We start from the raw sequence: 16,115 nt of genomic DNA, 5'->3' as shown, positions 1-16,115 counted from the left end.
AGCTATTTAAGCTCATGAAAGCTACTTATGCAGAGCCAGCAGAGGGAGTACAGACATCATTTTACTTATCAGCTGTGAAAAAGATACCTTGTAAGAAAGGACTAAAAGAGCTGTGCCTGCAAATCTAATGCACTTAGTTTAAAGCATGCCAAGAACTTCCTTGGTCTTTCATAGATATGTATGCCAATGGGCAGTAGAGTTGGTATTTCGTTTCTGATCCTCAACCAGCTGTCACATCTTAAAAGTCTCATACCTGATGAATAGCAGGAGCAATTCTAACAGTACTAACAAGTACCATAAGGTCTGATGCTTCAAATACATTTTAAAAAATTAAAAAAAAAAAACCAACCAAAAACTCAACAACCAAAACTATCACACAGCTGCAATTTAAGTTTTTATTCCTATGGATTCCACTCAGTTTCTGAAAAACTAAACCCTTTTGGTTGTCCATTTTTTAGAAAACCACTTCACTTGGAAGACAAGGTGAAAAACTCAGAGTTCAAGACAACCTCAAGCAAAGGAGCCCTGAAGGCACATAGCAGTGTTGGACTAGGAGATAACAAACAGTGAGCCTTTCTGCTGATATTCAGAGGCACACACCTCCTGGCAAATCTGGTTTCACACAACCTCTGAGGCAAGAGCCCTGCTGCTTTATTTAGCATTTCCATTGATCAGCCTGCTTTGGAGTTGACAATTATGACTGAACAGTGTTGACACAGTGGCGGCTGTGGAAACAGTTTTGGAAAGAGAAATAGGCTTTGAGCAGACAGATTGATAGCTTGTTGCCATCACCTCATGGAGGTGAACCCAAAACTATAGGCCAACATGAGACAACATACCTTCCTGGCAAAAACTCCACAAACAGACACCCACGTTTTTTAGTCTACAAAATTGACTGGATTTTTTTTTCTTGAATAAACTTCACATTTCTTAACTTTTTGCTATGAGGCTAAGCTCATATAAAATTCTTTCCAATTTTAAGCATTCATCAAATAATTTTTTGGGTGGCTATTTCTAAGTTTCACTATTTAGAAATCTGTATATGAGAAAGTCATACAAGTGCAATGAATGCCCTTTGCCTGAAAGTTTCCTCTAGAAGAGCAGCAAAACATTCCTCCTCCCAAAGAAAAGATAAATTTCCATCATCTTAAACTTCACATGAACTTTAAAAAGCTTTGACAGCTTTAATCATTAGATTTTGATTACTACCTACTGAAGAAGAATGTGCCTGTAGCTACATAATTTAGCCTTCACTTGTTTCAGGTTGTAAAAATAGAATAACCACCCTTCAGCAAATTAGATGGCTGTTTCTTCTCCCCATCTACAAGAAAGTGGTATTCACTTCTCAGCTTCGTTTTCACACGGCAACATTCACAAAATTAGTAAGTCAGTGTGGGCTGAGCTGGTTCCCATCTTACAGAGCTTACATGATATTTTATAGCTGACTAAAAAGTTTTACCCCTATCATGCAACTAAGCCACCTCACAGTTTTGCTGTTGAAACTCAGAGCTCCTGCAGTGTTCTTTATTTGTGTGCTGTGCCTGGGTGGTTCCCAGGACTCCAGCTAGGCTGCTCAATACATTTTATGCAGAGCAACCACAGCAAGGAAAGCCATGCTTCTTCCATCACAAACATGGTGATGATCGAGTGTCAGGATGCATACCAACCAGTCTGATCAACCCTTACTTCCCCAAGTTACTGCAGTCTCTTGTGACAACAGTGAAGTTCCTGCAGGTACACAAGAGTCGTATACAGATAGTAAAAATGCTTTTTTTTCAGGCAGAATGGTTATATTATATTAACCAGACTCACCACACAGATAATCCAATGCCAGTGCCAACTCAAAACATGGCACAGGACTACACTGAACCTGCTCGAGTGAAGCAAATATGAAACCATACTCACAGGAAATAGACCACAAATTCTAATTCATCCGGCAACTAGAGCCTTGCTAAGCTCCCAACTAACTGTTTATAACACACTTCACATTTGAGAGGCTGACATTAGGGTTCTAATGAGTAAGTTAAGACACATGATCCGTTTATATAAAGTAAGTAGGGTGTGGGGGAAAGTGCTGAAATGCCCCTTGAAACATGAGCATCCTTCCTCTTGGTGAAGTTTCTACAGCAAATTCCACAGAATTTTATACTTTAGAATTACTACAGCAGCCTTAAAGGATCCACAGAGGCTTGTTGTTATCTCAGTTTTTAACCTGAAACCCTCCCATTTAGTACACAGCTGAACAACTACTGATTCTAGCATTAATCACTCCCCATGATTTAGTACTTCAATAATTGGTAATAGACAGCATGCAGCAGATGCAAGAGCTTTTTTAAAAGTCAGTCTTGAAATTGTGCTCAGGTGATGACCTGTTTTCACCACCTGAAGGGTCTATCTCAAGTTCTGAAGCCTGTGTGCATTTCGTGGGTTAAAACCTTACATTCCTTCCATCATATGCAAGATTCACCTGCCCAAACAAGAACACCTGCCTCTAAGGTAGGCATTTCGGGCGCTTTTTGTAAATAGGCAATGGATAAATTTAAACGTATCTATCAAAATATTATATTTAGCCACCTAGGACACGATCTAAAATAGTCACATGCATCTCATCGTAGATGCGCTTGCGTCGCTTCAGCAACAGAAGCAGCGCAGAGTGACTGGTTTCAGTTTTTTAAGACGCTTATGTAAGTGGCCAGGATTGCTCTGCCGAAGTTAAGCACAGTCGGCTGGGCTGAACTCGCATATCAAGCAGCTGCACTACCATGTCAGAGCAAGAGGAAGGATGTGGCTTCACAGTTAGTTTAGGAATACCCAAGGCTGTGCTACTGCCAGAAGGTACAGCCCTGCGCCAGCACCGCCGCTCACCTGACCTCAAGGGCAGGGGACAGCCCGAGATGAGAACCGGTGACAAGCAAGACAGCAGCAACACCAGCAGTTCCTCCTGAAGGTCACACAGTGACAGGGACTGCCCCTTCTAGCCAGCACAGGCCTCACCAGCTCAAGTCAATCATGGAAGTTCTTCTCCACACCCCCACGCTCATCCTGGGAAAAAGACGGGCCTGGCTGCACCTTTCCTGCAAGGCCCCACTACAGACCGTCACCACAGTCCCTCTTTAGCCTTCCCCCTTCCAGGTCAAGCAAAGCCACCTCACTCTAATTCTCTCCACACACGACAGGACAGCCCCTCATCGACTGCCAGGAGAGGTGCAAAACAAGGCACCAGTTTTGGATGTGGCCTCACAAGAACGACTGAAGGCAAAACCCACTGGTCACGCTCTTGCTCGTGCTGCCCAGCGTGGGCCAGTCCGTGCCAGCACAGGAGAGCCCTGCCTGCAGGGTGGCCAAGACCTTTCCTACAGGCATCCTCATCCCCATGGTAGGGTACAGGCGCCAGCCAGCCTCAGCTCTCCTGGTCACCCTCACTCCAGGAATCTAGGCCATGCAGTAGCCCTACAACCACGTCACCATTTTCAGCTACTGCCAGCTGTGACAGTGAAGAGGAAAGCCTGTCAGAAGTGTTTGTACTGTGTCAGTTCAGTAATGCTCAGGAGGGGCCTTGGGCAGCTCCCCATCAGGAGCTTGAAATTGGCCTGTTTTACAATGGCTGCCTCAAAGTAACATGTATTAACTTTGTCCAGTTCAAAGTATTTTGCCCAGGGTTATATATACAACCTAATTCTCCATAACAATTTCTGTAGCCTTAGATTTGACTATCAGTAGAAGGTAAATATAAAGCTTTGAGCTTATTCAAATTCAGCGCTGTAGTTTTGGAATGAGAGGTTCATCTGTCAAGAACGTTCAACTATCTTCCCAAAAACTATGAAGTACTCCCCTCAAGCATACATCCCTTGTATTTTTCCATTTGGTAAACCAATTTCCAGTGTTAGAAGGTAGCACAACACAGCTTTAGGGTATCAGACTTCTCACAACCAAGACAACTTTTCTAAACCATTTTGCTAATATGGTTTGAGGAGCCGCTGTCCAGTGCCCAGCAACACCAGGATCAATAAGAAAAAAAGAAAGTCATACACAAATTACTCACTCACAAGCAAGACTTAGCATGTACCGCTGCTTTATATGCTGGCATCTAATTTTGGATTTGTGTGTTTGCACCAAAGTTCTTTCAAAAGGTTCCCATAACCTGGTATGCATTGCAGAGGGAATAACTCTACAGGAAGGATAACTCCACTGTAAGTGCCTCCACTTCCAGTAAACAACACACATACACACAAATCCAGAGAAAGAGACCATGCCTTTCTCAAATCCCAGAGAATTTAGTCCTTTGTTCCCAAATCTCTTTTAACTCACTTGAGAAATACAGCTCTAGTTTAGGAACAAATCCTTAGATCTGCAGTCACTACAACAAGATCTACCTATAATCAAAATGCATCTGGAAAGCAGACTTTGTGAAGATGTCAAGATGTTTCACTAAGCAAAGCAAGCTCTTTGCAGAATAAGAAAAATCACTGTCAATGTTAACTACTTGGATTGCAGAGTAGAAGTAGGTGAACACAAACTGTAATGATTTGAGTTATTAATAAAGCAGAAGTAAAGCAGTTGTGCTAGCAGTGGTAAAGCACCTTCCCTACTCTCTCCAGCTGTCAGTCTCAACTATGCATATTTGAAAGCCATCTGGCACAGACCCTGACAGCCAGTTTAAATCATTTCATGTTTCATACAACCTCAACTGAGTGAGGCTGGTAGACACTGCTCTAATTCAAGTATTGATTTGCACTATGCTCCATAGGCTTCATGAAGTTCTGCACCAGCTTCATTCCCAAATGAAGAAAAACTGGCAGATCCAAGCAATATAAAGCCATCTGAAGTGCAATATCAATATAGATAGCAGTAGCACCTGCATAGAAGTGAAGAAACTCTTGTTCAATATGCATATTGAGATCCTGATCTACTATCTACTAGATCTAAACAACCAGAAGGGATTCAAAAATAGCACCCCCCTTTCTTAAACAGTTTAAGGGCTAACCATACCTGCCACCTTGTCTAGCCATTTCTTGTTACTATCTACTCAGTCTTCTCTATGTAAAAACATCAGAAAGCAAGTCTGGATGCTCAACACAAGCAAAATTTCTTTTACTCCACTGCAGTATCAGAAACCACCTAGGCATATAGTTCTTGTGTTTAAACCCAAACATACTTTTATGGAACACCATTAGTTGAAAACTGGCACTCAAATGACTCTCCCATCAAAACAGTAAGTTCAAGTTCTCCCATGTGAAAAGGTTAATACTCTCCAGGGAATGGTTTCACGTGACTGCTGCACAAGGAGGAATGCTCCCAACCATCAATCCAAAGATTTGTGTTGCTTTCCTCATGTGAGCCTCACTTCTCACCTTGGAGAGACCAGTTTGTGCACAAAGATTGTATAACAAACCATCTAGTGGTACACTTTGAGTAGACTCAAAGTGGCAGAGATGGCACAAAAGAAGGGGGAATTACTGCAGTTAGACTAAGATGGAAATGAAAGTAGCCATGAGGTCACCTCAGCCAGCCGGTGGAACTTTGCACTCACAGTGACAAGCCAAATGGGCAATTACAAATTATGCTCTCTCTGTCCCCGGCCTCTTGGATTACCAGCAGCTTCAGAAGGCCATCATAAAAGTCTGACAAAACTTTGGAATATTAAAAAAGCATCAAACATATTAACACAACTGACTAACATATCTTTTGATAGGGACTTAAAAGACTCCTATGTCTTGAAACACCTACCATACAAAACCAAATGTTTTCCAAGCTTTTGGAGAGTCACAGTGACCACCTTCAACTTTTTAGAACACTCTACAATATTCTTTTAAAAAAGTGTGCTGTAGCTACAAGACTTCTCTATTGTTAGTGGCCTAAGTTCCTTATTTCAATAAAGACCATAGCACTATGGTTTTTTCTTTCTACAGTGGAAAACTCCACCAAACACAGCTAGTGACTCTTCCTCCTATCCCCATATGGAGTCACCAGTTTTATTTAAAATCTAGACAGAAGCCAAAATACACACCACAAGAACACATCCTTGTATTTGCAGAGACACAGGGGCAATCCTCAAAGAGCCATGCAGACAAGCCACCAGTCACTGGTCAAATAACAAGTGCAGAAAAAGTTATGTGATTTCTACATAAGAGCACATCTGTAACACTCCACTGAAGAGCACTTGGGTTTATTTCACTGGTGTATGTAAGGTAAAAGTGACTAATTTAATCTTTGGTTCAAAATCTTAAAATGAATATGAAAGTTTAAGTTTTAATGACCATGTAAGCAGGAAAAGAGAACACCACTATAACCCTAGGGGTGAGTCCCAGAAGTTAGATAGCTGCTTAAAGCAGAGTGGGCTGAATCATCTTTCCTGCCTTGAGTTGGGGTTTGCTGCTATCAACTGTGCAGAGCATGGTACGTCCTGGGCCTCCTCTCTACAGGACCAGACACTGTACACCAAGTGGTGAGAAACCAATAGTGTTGTTTTCCCTGCTGCTACCTTATCTTTCTGTGAATATAAGGGCACAAGTAAGGGTAGCAGATTACAAGTGATAGGCTCCAAGAAGTGTGTTTTAAGAACATGGTGTTTCCTGTGCTCACTGGGAATGAAGGCAACATCCAGCTCAAACACAATATTAAGAAAAAAGAGACATGCAAACCACTGAAGTCCACTGTAAATAGGAAGCCATACAGAAAATTACCTAACTCTCATCTACAAAGCAGCATCAGGTTATAGCCAGCAAGAAGCCAGGGCTACCTACCCCTAGTCCTGAGACTGGTCACGCTGTAAGTGGCAGAACCAGCCAGACTTAATGGCCAGCACTATGGAGGATGACCATGAAATGTCATCCTCAATATGGATCTATGCACTCTTTAACTGCACAGTGCACTTGCCAACACCAGAAAGGAGGAATACATTCTCCTTCTCAGTCCATTTCCCTTCAAAGGCAGGGCAGATGTTATTTGTCTGCTTTGTAACAGCAATTACATATTATCTCTTACTGGACAAAAAAATAAGTTATATTTATTTTCAAAGCTATTTCTGATTTCTTTTTTAAATGCCTCCTACATTTTCCTTAGATTTCTTCTCCCACAAGACTTTTGAAATACCAATGGAGAAAGCCTCATACCTACTTTGCAATTCACCAAAATTAAACTAATAACACCTCCTGCTGTCATCTGTCAGTTAGAGTAAGATTTATAAATGGCAGCAGAAATAATTTTCATAATGTTTACTGGAATACCAATAGCTTGAACAGACAGCTCCTTCAAAGATACTGCTCATATCAAGTGAATTCTGTCATGAAAACTAGAAATTCATTTTAATTAACAGTATTTGAAAGCCTAATACTTTAAGAATAAAAGACAAACTGGACAATACCATGGATCTGTGTAGAAATGACATTCTGTCTGAGTAGGTGCAATTTCTTCAAGATGGGTTAGTCTAATATTTTGCCTGTTGATTTCATTGTACATGGCACCTCCTGGAAATCCTCCTTCTATACTGCTCATTATCACTGCTTACATCTTCTGTGTGAAACTGCTGAACACATTTTTATTTTTCACATGCATTAAGATATGTTTGGAGGGCTTCATGAACAAAAAAAATCTTACTTTTTTATCACTCTGCTGTTCAATTAATGAACATGGTCTTTTCAGCTAACTGAACTAAAGTTAAGAGAAAACTAACTAGGTATTGAAAAGAGGAGGAATCCAGTCTTTATAAAGGCAAGCTATTTTGAATAAATTAATAAATCTTAATATTCGTGAGAAATATCCATCCTCTACACAAAGTATCATATGTTCATTTTTTTTTCAAACCAGCAACAGTATCACCTTATCTTTCCTGCCTCCCTTATTCAAAGGGACCTGTTGCAAGAAATAAAAATGTCTGCCGAGAAAATTTAACAGGTTTGAATAAAAAAGCCAAAAAAGCCCTGCTTGAGACCATTGCACACACTCTAGAAAGCCAGTAGGCAGAGCTAATCCTAGCTTTTTAGACACAATTCTGCAACTCCTAGATTTTTATCTAGTTTTTAATTAAAATACTGTATAGAGAAAGATCCTTATCAGCTGAACTGCAACTTTTAACAAGTCTTATTATTATTACTTAAGACAAGTAGAGAATACTAGAAAATACAAATTTAAGACTATTACTGCAATTTTATTGATCCTTTTGTAACAAAGTAAGCATGTATTTTTATAACAGAGATCTCTTATAGATTCAAGCAGTCTTTCTTATTTCTCAGAAGATATTTACTTTTAGATGCCCAGGACTAATCATAGTTGTTTGCTATTCTGCATTAAATTTGGCGAACTGAAATCTGACTTCACCTTTAAATAAAATGTGAATCCCTTTTTGCATCAGTATTATTTTCTCTTTAAAAACAGAAGAAAACATATATAAAAATAAAGAGTTCAAACACTGAAAGACATTAGTGAGGTCACATTTCAGTGGTAAAGAATGCCATTAATATTTAGTCTACCTTAATGGAAGAAATTCGAGTTAGAAGATACTTTAGGTTATCTTGTCCATCCTCATGTCAAGGGAGACTTTCTTGCTATGGCATGTTATTGATTGTTTTGCCACATTCATTTTGAACTTGCCAGTTAATATTAAGTTTCCAGCTCTAAAATCTTAAATATTGGTGAAGTTAATTCTTCCAAAGCATCTGTTTTTGAGGTGGCTTTAGCAGATCCAGCCTATGTCTCTTCCTTCTTAGTATCATCTCATGATAACCTCCCATTTATCACATTCTCCTTTCCAAATAAATTCAAACAGCTAAAAATAAAGATAATAGAAGTAATTACTAGACCTTTGTGCTTTTGCTACAGGACACTTTCAAGCCTGAATTTCCTTTGAAACTTTCTACAAAACAGTTTAGATGTTTACAATTTTAACAGGTGACATAAGTTTTCTATATTTTGTGGTCCACAAAGGAGTGACTTTCTAAACGAGACTCTTCCTTTAGACTACAGTGGATTTCAATTTGCAGGATTAACCCCAGATTATTAGCAGAATATGTATTACATACATATTCTGGGGAATGGGGATCCTTTCCTTGCACCATTATCTGTATGTAATGCAACTTTGTGTAAGACACCGATACATGGTTAACTCAATGCTAATGCAACAGAAGTCTTGTTTTCTGCTTTAAATTCCCAAAAACATTTGCCTCATATACATAAGTAACAGTATGTGTGCTTACAAATAGTACATCCACAATTCCCTTTAAAATCAGTTTTGGCTTGTATCGCTTGAATGATCCACATGGCTTTCCATGCGTTTTTCTCGGAGTGGAGAGAAATAATAATGTTGCAATTCAGCACTGACATAGGAACATTGATTGGGAAAACCTACAAGTATCTGTACACAACACAGGATTCACATTTCCTTCAGCTAACTCAGCCTGGGTCGGTCACCATAATCATCAGTAGGAGCAGCAATAAATCGAACCACACAATGATGCTCTTCCAGACTGAAAATTTCACATTGAAGTGTATGAGTTTTTTTTTCCCTCACTGAATTCAGTGACCACTTTTTCCACTGACACCAAGAGTTTCCATTCATTATGCCATAAGTATTAAAGCCCTAGTACACTGGAAGCTGTTCCTGCCAGAAGAGCCAACAGTTTAAAGATACACAAGTTCTATCGGAATTCACAATTTGTGGTGTTTGGAAGAAATCCTTGAAACGCACCAACAAACAGCTGAAAAAAAAAAATGGCCCCGGCTATAGCTACAGCTACCACCTTCTGAACACACAGTATCGTGAACCAAGGAACTGGCAAGTTATCTAACCAACACCTTTCCAAGTACCAAAACACATTATTTTAACCCAAATTCATTAGGACCCAGGAATGTTTTAGAGATGCAGCAGCTTTCCTACAGGCAGGAGTTTTCCAAAGGCACGCTCACTTCATTCCCCAGGAAACCAAGACTGCCAACCACTAATGATGAAGATATTTCACCAGTACAGTGGGCTGTGAACTTGACTTCTAAGAAGGGACATGATTTGAATAATCACCTAGCCAGACACCTCTCAAGCACTGTGAGGTGAGATACCAGCAAACATTCACAGAATGACAGTTTCAGACACAGCATAGGTGTCACCAGCTCCTTCTGAACAGACCTTCAGAAGAAAGCCTCAGCAACTAAAGTTATAAATGTACAAATGTCATATATAACAAGTATTTAAGGATTTCTGTAATGCGGATCTTAAAATGACAAAAAAAAAAACCCGAAATTTTGTTACTGTCCTTGTCACCAGCCTCTACAGTTTAAAAAGTCAAACGTAAAAAAGATTTTTGTGGATCCCGCACAGCACTACATAACTGCCTATTACAGCTGAACTAATACACTGCCCCTGAGGCTGCGAACCCTGGGACAGACTCAACCACAGCTCTCCGTTCCTAAACGCTTCCCCGGGCTCAGGCTGAGCCCCTTCCTGCCCCTGGCGAAAAACACGCGCACGGCCGCTCTAAAGGAAACGCTCCCGGGGACAGCAAACCGCTTTTCATGAGATCTTCCTCTCGAAATCGTAAGTCCTTCCGACTTCAGCCTTTACCGACTGACCGAGGAGCTCAGCAGGAAGCCAGGGCAGACGGCAGCGCGGACACCCACCCCACTGTCCCCACTGCGAGCGCTGCCTCCCGCGCTCGGCACCGGCCAGCCATCCCCGGCGGAGGCTCCAGTCCGCTTCCAAACTCACGTGGTGCAACAGCCAAAGGTTACAGGCACCGCCGGGACGAGGATGACACCGCCGTTAGAGGCGCTTCCCACCGCGGAGCGGCCCCGCGCGGGGTCGGGCTCACCCGCGGCGAAACGCCCGCGAGGGCTTCGCTCTCCCGGCACCCGAAGTAGTGCCGCATCCCTTCCTCGTCCGCGCCGGTCGATGAGCAGCCCGGCTAGGCATCGATAAATCAAACCAGCCCGTCCGCTCCGACGGAAAGCTGCGTACGACTCAGCCGCGGCCAAAAACACAGCCCTGGGAGCGCGGCGGGCGGGCGAGGCTGCGCGGGTGCCGGGCTCCCAGCCCCCGCGGGGCGGCGAAGTGCCCGGGATGTCGGTGTCGTGCTGCCGCAGCGGGCTAATCCCGGCTACTTAACCCGGCGGGCGGCAGGGGCTGAGCACCACCTTAATCCACGGCGTGAGCGCGCCCGCCCGCCAGGAGCTTGCAGGGCCGTGGCGTGCCGGCCGTGTCCAGCCGCGGGGTCCCCGACAGTGCGGCGGCGCGCTCCCGCGGCGGCTCAGCCCCGCATCTGCTGCCCTCAAGGTCACGCCGCGCCCCGACTGCACGGTGGCGGCCAGGTGCACGCCCCGATTACCTGCGGGGAAAACCGGCGAAAGCCCAGGAGCGCGGTGCCCGGCTTCTCCGGCCCCCCGAGCGAGCCCGGCCACAGCTCGCAGCCCCGCGGCGGGAGTGGAGCGACGCTGCACCTGCCGCCACGCTGTTGCCCGCCCCAGTCGGCGGGAGGAGAGCCGCCCCGAGCCGCCGCCGTGCTTACCTCTGCGCCGTGGGGCCAACAGAGCCGCCGGTCGGGGGCCAGGACGAGGCGCCCGTAAACCTGACGCCGCCCGCTCGTTCGCTCGCCGAGCGCACAAGGTCCCCGCGCTCCCCGCCCTGCCCACGGCCGGCCGGCCCCGCCGCGCCGCCCCCGCCCTGCGGCCGCGCGAGGAGGGCGGGAGAGGGGGCGGGGGGGTGAAGCGGCGACCGAATTGGGGAGGGAAGGAGGGAGGGAGGGGGCACCGGCGCGGGGAGAGCCGGGGGAGGAGAAGGAAGGAGAGAGGGAGGGAGGGAGGGAGGGAGGGAGGGGGGCGCGGACTGCCCGCCCCGCCCCCGTCGCCTCACCGGCAGGAATCAGCGATTCGCCCTCCTCTCGGGCGCTCCCACCGTCGCCGCCGCCGCTCCCCAGGGCCCGCCCGCCTCCTTTCCCCCGCACACACCGGGCAGCGCCGAGCGCGCCGCCGAGCCCCTGCGCCGCAGAGCAACCGCTACAGGAGCCGGGCGCCACCGGGCAGGGCGGGGCGAGGAGGGGCGGAGCGCAGCGATCCGCCCGCCTCCCGCCTCCCGCCTCCGCCCGCCCGCCGCGGTCACTCACTTGCCCGCGCCCGTCGCCCCCTCCTCTCCCGGCGCCGCGGCCGCCGGTCCCCGCCGCCTCCCTCGCCGCCTGCGGAGTGCGGGCCACGTGACGGGGCCCCTCTCGGCCTAGGAAGGGGGGTCTCGACGTGCGGAGCCTTCAATGGGGGAGGTGGAGGCGGGGCCCCGGTAGGCACGGCGCCCGCGGAGGCGGAGCCCCGCGTCGCTGCCCGCCCGCCGCCGCCGCCGCCACTGGCGGGCGGGAGGCTGACGCGCTTGTTTCCATGACGTCGGCGGGCGGGGCCGCGGCGTTTGATGGAGCCCGGCGGGCTTCGGGGGTCGGTGACTTTGCCACGAGCTGCTCCCGCGGGGCGGGGCGGGGGCGGGGCCAGGCGGGGTGTCGCGTCGCGTCGCGTCCCTCCGCCCGTGGGTCGCGGGCCGCCGCCAGCCAGCGGGGGACGCGGGCCGCCTCGATGGGGCGGGGGATCCCCCGGCGGCGGGAGAGGCCGCGGTCCCACGAGGGAGGGGCGGCCACCGTCCGGACCGGGGCGCGTCTATTGCCCCGGTGGGCGGGCGCCGTGCCCGGTGCCGGAGCCGTCCCGGGGGCAGGGGCGGTGCCGTCACCGTCGGGGGAGGCGCCCTAAGGGACCGCCGGGCGCCCGGGGCGCGGTCCTCCCCTGCCCCAGGGGGCGCGGGGGCGCCATGCGGTGCCGTGCCCGCCGGGGCAGGGGCGGTGTCGCCCCACGGCCTCCCCCTCCCGAGAGCAGCCGGTGGGAGCCGCGTTGGCGGCTCCTGAGCGGCGGGCGCGGCGAACCGGCGGAGCCTGGGCGAGGCTGCGCTGTGTCTGCCGGGGCGCGCTGCAGCAGGAGGTCCCTGTTGCGCGGGGCCGCTGGCGGGTCCGGAGCGGCAGGAACCAGCGTGCCGCTCGCTGCCCACGGGGGGGATTAGGGAGCTCCGGATCCAGCCTCCCGTCAGGCGTGTCCGCCTCTCGGGGAACCCTGGCAGCTCCCTCGGGAGAACGGGGAACGTGTGGGGGCCGCAGGTGTTCAGCGCTTCCCAGTCTCCAGCCGAAGGCTCTTTGATTGGAGAAAGGAAAACAAATGGGGTTATCAAGGTATGAGCCCGAGTGAGCTCTCCGGGGAGACACTGGAAGTGAATAACAGGATTGGGAATTACACTGGAAATGAAAACCCCGATTTCAGTTCTCTTCCAATGCAGTAGACCTCCTACCGCCCCCTCCCCCCAATGAAAAATACCCATGCATAAACTATGTCATTCTATAAGCTATTTGTGTGGGAGTTTGAGCTGTGTTTTGACATCCTCCACTCTCCTCTGTTGGACATCTCGCTCGAGTGACCGGCCAGCTGCATTACGGGCTGTCAGATTCTTTGAGCCTGCCATAAATACCCTGCTTCACCTTCATTATCGTTCAAATTCTAGTGTTGCAAAGGAAATGAATGGAGAAGCTTATGCAGCTCTACAGTCGCAGACCCGAGATGATGCAGAGCCTAGAGGGTTAAAGCAACAGGATGAAGTCAGCACAAAGCAGCCCACAAGGACTGGCAAATAAATAAATCATCCTAACTACGCTATTATTATGGCTTGCCTGAGGTTCATTGTCTCTTTCTTTTTTACCTGAATGTCTGTTACATTTTTCTCCTTGCTCAAGCGAAGCAATCAAAAGGGACTGTGAGCAGTAAATGGCTCCTGCCCATTTTGAATGTTGCTAAAAATACTACCTTACCTCTCCATATCTAGAGGTCAATTGAAAAATCAAAATAATGAGGTAAGCAATCCTGCAGACTGTTCTGTTGAGGAGGTTTCTTGCATTTCTTCCCAGAAGGAGAATATAAAACTATCTGAACATACATAAAACAAATTCTCTTGCATTCTGTTTCCAGTTCAGCACCCTCCTCTGCACTTATGGCTGTAGCTCAGTAAGGCTTCCTTCCCCAGGCACTTGGAAATTACATTTCTCAATACAGCTTTATAAGACTGGCAGATGTGTTCTGCACAGTTCTGTCATATCTCCTGGCTCTCGGGCAGATAAAATTAGCTTTGGTACAGCTAAGAAGGAGATGATGTGTTTAAAGCACTGCAATTTGGGTACATGTCTGTACCTGCTTCCGTTTGTCTTGAGGGATGGTGGGTAGGTTGTGCTTCAGTGCTTTTTCTATGAAATGGGGATAATGTCCTATTTTCTTCACAGGAAGGAAGCAAAGGTGGGAGGGGTACATATCATCATTATCTTTTATGATAGAATTCTCTCAGTGGATAGATTTTTCAAGGCACACAATAGTCATTTAATGTTCCTCTTCATTGATACACAGGGATAGCATAAAAACATGCAACACATTGACTGAAAATAAGGAGAAATTTCTTATATCTCCACAGAATCTTCTCTCTGAGGATTTAAAAAATTTCCAAATTAATCCTCAGTATCCAGCATGCTTCATGATTTTTTAATTTTTATTTTCTTTTTGTGAAAAAGAGGTTCTCCTGCTGTTTCTAAAGATTAGGACATATAATTGACTAACAGAAAACATTTCCTATAATGTAGGTCATCAACAGTATAAAGCAAACAAAACCAAGATGCAGAAATGAATATTTCTGGAGACCTTTCATTTAACTTTTGAAGAAGCAGTACCATTTCAGAAAAATTCAGAGTGGTTTACTGACCATTTGGAAAGGCCAGATTTGATGAATCAGTGTCAGTACTTCGACACATTCTATGACCAACATGCTAACAACACAAGCATCCAACATTTTAATAGACACAGAAAATGTGTCACAGCAAATATAAGTAGATTGCCTGTATCTAATCTACTTACTATGAGACTTTTAACATAAGAGTAAGAATTAGAGTATTTGGATCATTACAATATTTGGTAAAAAATTATTCAGGTGACCAAGATCTAAATGCTCACCTCACCATCCTGTATTATCTGGAGGGGTTTTGGTAAAATCCCACTATGGGCTTGATCTGAGAAGAGAAAAAACAGGCTTTTCATAGTTTGTGTATAGATCTTAACTTTATTGAAACTGTTTTCTTGACTGTTTTGCTAGTGCTAGATCCTGTTCAGTTTATTAGATTGGATGGAAGCGGAGAGCACAGACAAAGTGTGAGAAATTAGGGGAATATTTGTGTGAGCAAGGAGATATGAGTGTTTTAAGCTTCCAGGGCTTTTGCAGAGCCAAATGTTGCTGTACCAGGTACAGGTCTCCCAGATGACATTCTTAGTACTGTACTACTGTTTGACCGATCTCTTCAGTCCACATGGAGAAGATTCCTGTTTTCCATGCTCCTGGTTGATGAGCTGGGCTCATTCCTGTCTGGCCCCGGAGGCTATATCTTGTGATTGTTCTAGTATCCTGCACCCTCAAAGATCAATCTGTTGCCTAAAACACTAAAAAGCCACCTTGATAGGCAAACAATAGACCACTCACTCATCTTTAGGTGGCACAATGACCAAATTGCTCTGTCATTCACCCATGCAGCCTAACAATGACCTTGTGTCAAAACAGTATTTCCATTTCATCTTGAAATTCTCCACCCCACCCTTAGGAAAGAGGCCTATCCTCCACCCCACCCTTAGGAAAGAGGCCTATCTATAAACATTTGCATTTTTATCAGCTCAAAATTCTTCCTCTTGGGAACTCAGAATTTGTACTTCCCTTCCAGAATGCGTATGATAATTTCAAATAGTTGATTTTATTTTCTCTATTCAATTTTCCTCTCAACAATTTTGGATCATTTGGTTTTTGGTTTTTTGTTTTTTTTTTCATTCAGTTTTATGTTTTACTGTGATACTGCAGGATCAGGAGGGTGAAAGATTCAAAGAATAAACAAAGAAATGTGAGGAGTAATAGTTATTACACAAATCCGTTTTCATGTATATTGTACATTAAATATAACAGAAAAAGATACACTGGACTTAATATGTTAATACCTGTTCTTTTCAAGCACCTCTGCAGCTCAGCAGCATTACAGTCCCAAAGCAGATGAAAGAGTGGAAAGGTATTTCCTGAGCAAGGGCAGGATGTCTACATGCCA

The 16,115-nt window shown here is 46.0% G+C and overlaps 1 protein-coding gene across 6 annotated transcripts in view; it reads right to left on the bottom strand.

Moving 5' to 3' along the window:
* The window catches only part of ATP2B1 (ATPase plasma membrane Ca2+ transporting 1), a 60,496-nt gene extending 48,212 nt beyond the window's left edge, over positions 1-12,284 (bottom strand). For 3 of the 6 annotated variants that reach the window (XM_030961122.1, XM_030961117.1, XM_030961121.1), the window contains exon 1: positions 11,834-11,959. The gene's annotated coding sequence lies outside the window, so the exon portion shown is untranslated. Of the gene's footprint in view, positions 1-11,489; positions 11,642-11,833; positions 11,987-12,083 lie in introns of those variants that run through there. The other 3 variants (XM_030961119.1, XM_030961120.1, XM_030961118.1) reach the window with 3 other exon arrangements.
* Between the last annotated feature and the right edge of the window lie 3,831 nt (positions 12,285-16,115).

This window comes from Camarhynchus parvulus, chromosome 1A (assembly GCF_901933205.1).
Source record: "Camarhynchus parvulus chromosome 1A, STF_HiC, whole genome shotgun sequence".
NCBI classification, from domain to species: Eukaryota; Metazoa; Chordata; class Aves; order Passeriformes; family Thraupidae; genus Camarhynchus; species Camarhynchus parvulus.
This window is presented reverse-complemented; position numbering and strand designations above follow the sequence as displayed.